Raw genomic sequence first — 8476 nt, forward strand, 5'->3', positions numbered from 1 at the left:
ACCGGCAATACATTTAAAAATAGGACCTAGGGACAATTGGTATATTTGAAAATGCCCACCATCTTAGCCAAGTGGGGGAGCCAGTATTGGTACTGGAACTCGGCCACAGTAATCCGAACCCTTAAATAGTATGTTGAAATCGTGGTTGTCGACATTGTGACAAGGCAACATTATTCCAACGTCAACATTGTGAATGTTGACATGTTGAATCTTGACATTATGAATGTCGACACACTACAGTACATACCGTTTTACATTTCTAAGTAATATGTGTAGCCCCTGCATCAACAGGCACCATGATGCTCCTGATGGGGAAAGGATGGTAAAGTCACAATTAAGGTTATATCACTTTCTTTGAAGTCAACAAATACAGTACCCTCAATCACCACGTGTCCTGTTGTTGAGGTGTAGACCTTGGCATCACCAGGTGTCATGTTGTTGAGGTGTAGACCTTGGCATCACCACGTGTCCTGTTGTTGAGGTGTAGACCTTGGCAAGGTCCATCAGAAACTGACTCAGGAATCCACTACTTGACTAGTTCCAAAAGACTTGTGACAACACACAAACCAGGAAAAGGGGATTAACCACTTGGCAAGTAAAGTAAAAGGTTGTGTAATTATAAACCCGGTAATCTAAAATAGTGGGTGATGTATAACAAATGTAATCTCTGATAAGAGTAGTAATACAACCGCAAGCTGAAAAGACATGCAGTAACAATGATACAAGGGATTTCTAGAACTGAACACAGGCGTTTGGTAAATAAGCAGTGAATGAAAGGTGTGGAAAGCAACAAGAACAGGTTAGCAGAGATCACAATCTCAGTCTCTGCAGTCCATGCTTTATTTTACACCTTCTGGGCATTTTTGTCATTACTGTGTACTCCATTTCTTTTCTGTTCTGTCCCTCTTCTATCGTTACTTCTTTCTCCTCTGATTCACTTCTCCTTATTCTACTTGACACTGAATTTTCCTATTCATAGATAATGATACTCATCCTTTGAGCAGGCTTCCACCCACTTTGCAGCAGCTGCCAACATCTCTCCTACTCCCTGCCCCATAGTGCCACATCTGTTGTAAATATGTGTGTACAGGATGTACAGTAGCAGAGTTTCTGCACACACGCATTACAACTATGAAGAGCCCAGTTACTAAACCAGTGGAGTGGTTTTATTGAAGGAAAAGCAGGTATAGCCGTACTCACTGTTATACACCCTGGGAGATGGAATGGAGCATGAACAGAGAGGGGCATCATGCAGCTCACCAGTCAGTGAGTGTGTGTAGGTACTGGGTAGTGGTGCAGAATGCTGGAACAGCAGCTGAAACAGGTAATTGCAGGTCTCATTGGAACTAAATGGAAGAATACTACAGTTTAGCACTGTCACAAGATGACTTGCCATAACCTAGGTGACTATCTTGGTATAGGGAATGAAGCTTCCCTGAAGTAGCATTTCAACAACATCCAGAGCCAGTTCAGTCTTTTATATTCAGCCACCTTTTTTTTTTTTTTTGTCCCTCCTCCTGCTTCAGTGCATTTCCTCTTATTTACCCAGAGGCACTTTCTGCAAGATTGACAACCCCTATCTCTGAATATATAACACATTCTAAGACTTATACAACTCCCTATCCTTTATCATTTCAGCATACAGTAACTTTTCTTTCTAAAAGTATTTCTTCATATGGTCATATTTAAAGCAATCCCTGTACAAACATATTTGCAAACGGTTAAAGAAAAACCCTAAATCATGTATCCGAAAAGTTAGCCAGGGTAGCGATGCACTTCTCCCTCAAATCTATTTGGTCCGATATATAACTTAATTCTAACATTAAAAGGAAAAATTGCATTTTATGTTGTATTCCATCTAGAAAACTTACAGGAGTACCTGTGCAGCAAAAAGGTACTTACTAGACTCAGGGACGTGCAGTCAGGGGAGGCAGTGCCTCCCCTGTCATTAATGAGTAAGATAATACAAAGAAGATGCATATGACACATATTCTGTGTCATATGTATCTTCTTAATATTATTCTTATCATTGCTCCCCTCTGTATGTGTTTGGGAGGCACCGATCGTGGTGCCTCCTGTTGTCACTGGGGAAAGTATGGGGAGCGGGGGGCGGGCACGGGCGGGGACTAGCCTTGGGCTGTAAAAGCCCATTGAAAATATATGGGAAAGCGGCACCATTAGAGGTGCCGCTTTCATACAGGGACGTGTTTCAACCTATGAAAGCACGTCCCTGTCAGTGAGGCCACAGTGATTGGCCAGCGGATCCGTCACTGGATCCGCTGTCAATCACTGTGTGGGCGACGCTGGCGGAGGAGGTGCGGGCGGCTGGATGCGGCGATGGTGCGGGCGGCGGGATGCGGCGGTGGTGCTGGCGGCGGCGGTGCGGGTTGCGGCGGCGGTGCGGCGGCGGAAATGTACCTTTATCCAGCAGAGTTTGGCAGCGGAGCGGTTCCAGTTTCAAAAATGGCGCCTCAGCGTCATTTTTGAAATTCAAGATGGCCACCGCGAGCCAATCACGGCTCCCCGCATCGTCGCCCCGCCCCCTCGGCTGACTTATATAAGTCAGCGCGAGGCGGAGGAGAGTCAGTCCGACGGCAGAGGAGGAGCTGTGAAGAGCTCCTGAAGAAAGAAGACGCCGCAAGTCCTGGCTGGGCGGCGGCTATGCAAAAGAGCTTAGCAGCCGCCGCCCACCAGGTGAAGAAGACGCTGGAAGCCCTGGGGAGGTGGCGCCCCCCCCAGGTGAAGACGCCGGAAGCCCTGGGAAGGCGGCGGCCACGCAAAAGAGCTTAAAGGCCGCCGCCCCCAGGTGAAGGTCCGGTTTAATAAAGCTTATTTTCAAGACGTGTGGTGTTTTTATTTTAATATTTTCTTTACAGGTGGACTGCAGGTGCCAGCGGGCCCTTTATGTCCGGGCATGCTGGCACTTGTGGTTCTCCAAGTGCCAGCATGCTGGGGCAGGCTTGCTGGGACCTGTAGGCTACCTGTAAAGAACAATATTACTATTCTTTGCAGGTGGACTACAGGTGCCAGCAGGCCCTTTATGTCCAGGCATGCTGGCACTTGTGGTTCTCCAAGTGCCAGCATGCTGGGGCAGGCTTGCTGGGACCTGTAGGCCACCTGTAAAGAACAATATTAACACAATGAACCCCGCACCCGCCGCCACCAGGGGTGCGGGGCATAGCACTGGGCTATCAGCCCAGTGCTGGTTATTGCTCGGGAGGGGGGACCCCATTTTTATTTTTTGGGGTTCCCACTTTCTGAGGAATTCCAACCCTGGGCTGACTGGCTGGGGGGGCAGATTAATGTTATGGCAGGGGGACCCCCACACTGAGTGTCTCCCCTGCTATGGCATTACTCCCCCTGGCTGGTTCTGCCTAGTGCTGGTTTTACTGATGTGTCAGGGGACCACACTTTTTTTTTTTTTTTTTCGGGGGGGGGGGGGGTTTGGAGGGCTTGTTAGCTGCCAGTGCCTCCCCAACCAGTGACCTCACCGCACGTCACTGTTACTAGTTTGATATCCACATAGGGATTACCCAAAAGAAGATCAGTTGCTTTTATTGACCGGTAAAAATTTGGATAGCCGCCATGTTGCTTATGACCAGCTGACCCACTATCCCACCAAAAGCAAGCGCTGATTCGGTCAGCTGATTCTATCCACCAGTCACAATGCAGCAAGGGGGATAAAAAAAGGACTTCCATACCTCCAGAAAGGTGTTGCTATATCAGCTACGTTTCAAGGCTCCAGATACCTGTGTTCAGAATCTGTTCCCAGTGGCTCTGTGTCTAAACCTTGAGGTACTGCAGGCCCCATCCTGTCTTTGTGATTTACCTAAATCTCCAGTGTTAATATTGCTTGTAGTTTGCAGTTATTAAAGCACACCTGCATTCCGAGTACTACTGGCATTTCTGACTCGTCTTACTGTTCCAGTCTGGTAACATAGTAACATAGTAACATAGTATCTGAGGTTGAAAAAAGACAATTGTCCATCGAGTTCAACCTATTTGTGGTCTCCTATGCATGATGATTTGACTAAAATTTCTGACTGATGCTGCTGTCAGCCGTTGCATTTTATCCCTATTTATAGTAACTATAATGCATGACTATGCACCATACCCCTGGATATCCTTATCCATTAGGAATTAATCTAACCCATTCTTAAAGGTGTTAACAGATTCCGCCATTACAACTCCCTCGGGCAGGGAATTCCAAACACGTATTGTCCTTACCGTGAAAAAGCCTTTACGCCGTATTGTGCGGAATCTCCTCTCCTCTAACCTGAGCGAGTGTCCACGAGTCCTCTGTGTTGATCTAACCAAAAACAGGTCCCGCGCAAGCTCTGTGTATTGTCCCCTTATATATTTGTAGATGTTGATCATATCCCCTCTTAGTCTCCGCTTTTCCAATGTAAACATGCCTAGTCTTTCAAGCCTTTCCTTGTATTCCATCGTCTCCATGCCCTTAATTAGTTTGGTCGGCCTCCTCTGTACCTTTTCAAGCTCCAGGATATCCTTTTTGTAGTACGGTGCCCAGAATTGTACACAGTATTCAAGGTGTGGTCTCACTAGTGATTTATATAACGGGAGTATAATACTCTCGTCCCTAGCATCAATACCCCGTTTTATGCATGCTAATATCTTATTAGCCTTCTTTGCTGCAGTCCTACTTTGGGTACTACTGCTTAGCTTGCTATCTATGAGGACACCTAAGTCCTTTTCCAGTACAGAATCCCCTAATTTTACCCCATTTAGTAGGTAGGTGTAATTTTTGTTCTTGTTACCACAGTGCATTACCTTACACTTGTCTGTGTTGAAGCGCATTCTCCATTTAGCTGCCCATGCTTCTAATTTAACTAAGTCGTTCTGAAGAGACTCGGCATCCTCCTCTGTATTTATAGCCTTACACAATTTGGTATCATCTGCAAAAATTGACACCATGCTCTCTAGACCTTCTGTTAGGTCGTTAATGAAAATATTGAACAATAGCGGTCCTAATACTGAGCCTTGCGGCACACCACTTAGCACTTCAGTCCAAGTTGAAAAAGATCCATTAACCACAACACGCTGCTCCCTATTATCTAACCAGTTTTTGACCCAAGTGCATATTGTGCTTCCTAGCCCTGATTCTTGTAGCTTGTAGATAAGTCTCATGTGTGGTACAGTATCGAACGCTTTGGCAAAGTCTAAAAAGATTACATCCACGTCTTTACCCTGATCTAGGTTTGTGCTTACTGTTTCATAAAAGCCAAGTAAGTTGGTTTGACAGGATCTGTCCTTCATAAACCCATGTTGATTCCTTTTAATGACCTTATTGGCTTCAAGGAACTTCTGAATACTATCTCTTAGAATACCTTCCAATACTTTCCCCACTATAGATGTAAGACCAACTGGTCTATAATTACCTGGTTCAGCTTTACTTCCCTTTTTGAATATAGTCACTACTTCCGCTATACGCCAGTCTTTGGGAACCATACCTGATATAACTGAATCCTTAAAGATCAAAGATAGCGGTTTTGCCAGTCCATGTGCAAAATCAGTTTCAGCCTGACTCTAGTTCCTGTGCTGCAAGTTCCAGTCTGGTTCAAGTGCAAAGTCAGTTCCAGTCTGACACCATTTACTGTTCTGCCGGTTCCAGTACAGTTCATGAGTAAATCAGTTCCAGCCTGACTCTTGTTCCATATCTGCCAGTTCCATTCCGGTTCTAGTGTACAGCCAATCTCAGTCATCCACTATCGTTTATTTCTCTGTTGCTACCAGTGGCGGCTCCTGAGGTGGGGCTGCAATCCTAGACAGCTTCCTTCAACAATTAGCTGTGTCTCCAGATACTATACAGTAGTGATGTACCTTGGGCCTAATTCAGCATGGGTTGTAGATGTGCAAAAAATTGCACACATACCACCATTACTCTAACACGCAAGTCTGCCCCACATGCCGGTTCCTGTCTCCCGCAAACATGCTAGCACACTGCAAGACAGTGATACTCTTGCATGTTTAGGGTTGTCTCCTGCCTACGCAGTCTATTTGCAAAGGCAGTTGCTAGGCAGCCATCTTTTGGGTCGCAGCAGCTGCGTATGATGTCATGCAGGTGCTGCGGCCCACCCCACAAATGGTCCGGACACTCCTCCATTGTCCGGACTGCACCCCCCAAATGGTTCGTCGACGAACACAAAATGCGGCTTCAATGCCCCATCACCACCCATCATTGACTCCTAAACTGCAATCACAGTTTAAGACCTCGAACATGCGCAGAAGTGCGGAAATTGGCAAATAGCGATTTCTGCACTTCCGCGGGGCTTACTGAATTAGCCCCCTCATGTGCAAGAGCTATATTCACCCATCAAGTTTCCTGCATCATATACCCACTACTGAATCATCAACAGAGTCACCCTCGGGTTCACAAGAATTCTCTGACGTGACAACTCACAAAAAGTTTGATAACACAGGGTCATGTATGTGCAATAGAGATTGCGGTATAATCCTGGTAAAGGTGACTGCCTGGCTTCAATGTAAAGGATCAGGAGATAGTGTTGAAGAGCACTGCTCTCTAACTCTTCATACCACTTATCCTTAACAAGATGCAGGAAATAATCCAGACCTCTCCCTGTTATACTATTGGTCTCACCAAAGGAAGGATCTCTATATGACATGTGGCTCATCCATACAGAGCAGATACAAGAGTTGGGGGAAATTCACTAAAGAGCCGTTTCGTATAACTGTCCAGTTTTTGGGGGTAGACATCTAAAGGGAGTCTATTTTACCAATTACCTTGGTGCCTAAAATGTACCCACCCTTACAGTCCCGTTGGGATGCGGTCATGTGAAAATTGCTCGGGATCCCGGCGGTCACCATGCCAGCGCCGAAATCCCGAGTGATCACAATGCCGCACGATAGAATGCTGACATACAGGATCTATTGTCCACGACACCCATGGAGTGGGAATAGAACCTCTGGTAAGCGTAGCAGTGAGCCAGTGAGGCCGCAAGGGGATCTCTTGTGCTCTCCCCCCTCCCGGCATTACGCTGCTGGGATACCGCGAGTGGTATTCTGCCGCTGGGATACCGCGAGTGGTATGCTGACCGCCGGCAAAGCATTACCAGCCCATCCTGTTAAGTGGTGTACTCTTTTTATATTTTTATATCGGTGTAGTGCTTCTAGTGCGCTGACTTATAATACAGTGGTTATATAAATATGAATTTTTCTTGATAATGTATGGCAATGCTACACTTTTTTGCAGCCAATACCTAATCGGTACAATTCATTTACATTGCTGTGCTCCCAGAATTCCTCTGAAGATATTGCTTGTTTAATATGATAATATTATTAAACTCCTTCTGTATACTTATTATATGTGTCTATATGACATGGCAGAGTCTATAGTCTTCAAATCCTGATGCCAACAACAGCTTCTGTGAACATGAAGCATTAATATGCAAGGATGGTGCATAAACTGGCATTATATTGCTATTTGCCGGTGTAGGGGTATGGCACACTTACAGTCATCATAAAGTTCATCTCAGAAGTAGGCACTTCCCGACTCTTTCCTCTGGGCTGACAGGAGATGGTGGCCTGAACTCTATTATGCAGGAGCTGCGTCACCACCAATGACGTTAGCAAGGCACTCCACCTCCTCCCTGTCATGTGATTGCTGAGGTTGTAGGAGCTGTTGAAGCAGTACCAGTGTCCGTTGCTATTAGAGGTACTCTTTCCTTTTTTATAACTACCATGGGTTTTACACTTGTCAGTTCTAGAAGCCTTAGCAAATCTACCCCTTAGTCTTTAAAAAAAAAACGCTGTTTAATAATATAGGGGAGTTTTAAATTACGGTCAGAAGTTCCGACAGGACGGAAAGACGTCACTTTCTGCAGATAATCGGAACTCTCTGACACTTATTATTACCATTATTATTATTACCAGTTATTTATATAGCGCACACATATTCCGCAGCGCTTTACAGAGAATATTTGGCCATTCACATCAGTCCCTGCCCCAGTGGAGCTTACAATCTATATTCCCTACCGCATGTACACGCGCACATATTCACACAAGAGTCACTTTTGTTGAGAGCCAAATAACCTACCAGTATATTTTTGGATTGTGGGAGGAAACCAGAGTACCCGGAGGAAACCCACACAAGCACGGGGAGAATATACAAACTCCACACAATTAGGGCCATGGTGGAAATGGAACCGATGACCTCAGTGCTGTGAGGCAGTAATGCTAACCATTACACCATGCATACTGCCCTAAATAATAAATAAATAATAAATATTTAATTGAAGTGCCGTACTTCCGCCCTGTCGGAAATTCCGACAAGTCGAAAAACACATGGATGAGCGGAATCTGTGCTCGTCCATGTGTTTTCGACCCCACTGCTGAAATTAATGGTCGAATGGGGGGGGGGGGGGGGGGGGACGGGTGGAACAGTCCAATACTGAATACTGAAGTGTCAGATCCTCTCTTTCGGAGAGGATCCGACTGT

The 8476-nt window shown here is 45.7% G+C and overlaps 1 long non-coding RNA gene across 1 annotated transcript; it reads right to left on the reverse strand.

The window, feature by feature from the left end:
* Positions 1-381: 381 nt before the first annotated feature.
* LOC134997971 (uncharacterized) lies at positions 382-7547 on the reverse strand. Its single transcript, XR_010200390.1, has 3 exons — positions 7492-7547; positions 1201-1315; positions 382-548 (listed from the first exon to the last, which is right to left on the reverse strand). It is a non-coding gene; the product is annotated as an uncharacterized LOC134997971 (long non-coding RNA).
* Positions 7548-8476: the final 929 nt, after the last annotated feature.

Source organism: Pseudophryne corroboree, chromosome 1 (assembly GCF_028390025.1).
Source record: "Pseudophryne corroboree isolate aPseCor3 chromosome 1, aPseCor3.hap2, whole genome shotgun sequence".
Taxonomy (NCBI): domain Eukaryota; kingdom Metazoa; phylum Chordata; class Amphibia; order Anura; family Myobatrachidae; genus Pseudophryne; species Pseudophryne corroboree.